Raw genomic sequence first — 1,896 nt, forward strand, 5'->3', positions numbered from 1 at the left:
CATGGCTGCCTGTCAAGGAAGCTAGGGGCTCCTTCCCTTAAGTTTTTATCAGTAATCCATTATGTGACTGCATCGCAGTTTGACTGTTCTGACTGCAACAATTATTTAATAAAGAAAATTATTATTAATTACCAAATTTCCTCTTAAAGGGTGTCATCGAGGGTCTAAGAGATGGCTGGGGTGAGAAAAGCACTTGCTGCACAAGCTCGACACCTGAGTGTGAGCCCCAGAACTCACTGTGGAAGGAGAGAAGCAACCCCTGAACATTGCCCTCTGACCTCTGACATGCGTGCTGTGGCCTTCCCAAACACACACGTAATAAGGACTGATATCTGGATTGAAAAAATAGTCCTGTTAAGAATTCTCTCATTATCCAAAACTAGCAGGAGGCCAGACAGACAGCTCAGCAGATAAAAAACAATTGTCTCCAAGTCTGAGAACAGGAATTCAATCCCAGGACCAGGATGGTGGAAGCGAAGAACTGACACTCCCAAGTCTATCCTCTGAACTTCATGTATGCATACATGCATGCACACCCCTCCCCCCGGCCCCCCACATACATGCACATACAAATGCAAATAAAAAATAATAAAAACTAAGCTAGCACATCCCCCAACTAGGACTGAAACATCTAAAGTCTGCTGTGCGGTAACTGCAGTAGGGCATGAGGCAAGCCTGGGCCATTGTTGTCTCTTAATAGGCTGTCTATTGGTTTGCTCCAGGATTTTGCTCTGGTCTTGGTGACTCATGTGTAACTAACCAAGCTTTCTGTTCTTTGTCATAAAAAAAAAAAACAAAAAACCCAAAGTATTCTTCTCTAGGTAACCGTTTTGGTGAGTATCAAGAATCACTTTGAATCCATATACACTGTGAAAAGGTCTAAAGGATGGTAGGTGTCCATTAGGATGACTGTTCCTTAATTCTGCAGCTCTTTCCTGACACAATGGCTTAGCACCAGCACAACAGGAAGAAAAAAGCAAAACGGATGCAGATGCGGCCCTCCTGGGGATTGCAGTCTGGTGAGGCACACAGACACCATGCAGCTCATTGTTCAATTGCCTGTGTGATCACAGCACCAAAGCCGAAGGCAGCTGCGGTGGGCGGGGCAGGGTTGCTCAGGAGACAGAGTGCAAACCAGGCTGAGAGTTAAATTGTCAAAGGAGAAGGAGTTTCCTATTCGATTAGGTGAGGTTGTCTGTTCTGTTCACTCAAAGTTCTGGTGCTCAGGAAAGCAGCGCCCTGCATCAATCTGGAGAAGCGGGGAGGAGTGGGTAAGGGTGGAGGAGAGGCACAGCACAGGAGGGAAGCAGGGAAGGATGGAGGGGTGGTTTCTAGGTAGAAGTTTGAGATTTGTGTTTTGCAGAGGTCACCAGTTGCAAAGTGGGTGGGAGCAAGCTCAGAACACGGATTCTGTCTCAGCCACCTACACAGGTTCTATACACTACAGGGGCGGGCAGTTTAAACAACAGGTTTTGGCAGTACTGGAAGTTATACGTTCACAATGCCGTCGGGGTGGCTTCCTTCCTGTATACCTTCCTTGTGGCTTTCCCAGGGCGTACCCAGAAGGGGAGAAAGGTGTGTAGAGATGTGTATTGGATTCTCTTTCTATAAGTACATCAGTCCTATCAGGTTAGGGCCCCACCCTAGTGACCTCCTTTAACTATCTCCTTAAAAGCCCTGTCTCGGGGCTGGGGATTTAGCTCAGTGGTAGAGCGCTTACCTAGGAAGTGCAAGGCCCTGGGTTCGGTCCCCAGCTCCGAAAAAAAGAACCAAAAAAAAAAAAAAAAAAAAAAAAGCCCTGTCTCCATTTAGTCCACATAAGGACAATGAGGGTAACTCAGCTCAGTCCACAATAGGACAGATGTGGGGAAACCAGCCAGGAAGACTGGAAGAGCG

The sequence above is a fragment of the Rattus norvegicus genome, chromosome 10, assembly GCF_036323735.1.
Source record: "Rattus norvegicus strain BN/NHsdMcwi chromosome 10, GRCr8, whole genome shotgun sequence".
NCBI lineage: Eukaryota > Metazoa > Chordata > Mammalia > Rodentia > Muridae > Rattus > Rattus norvegicus.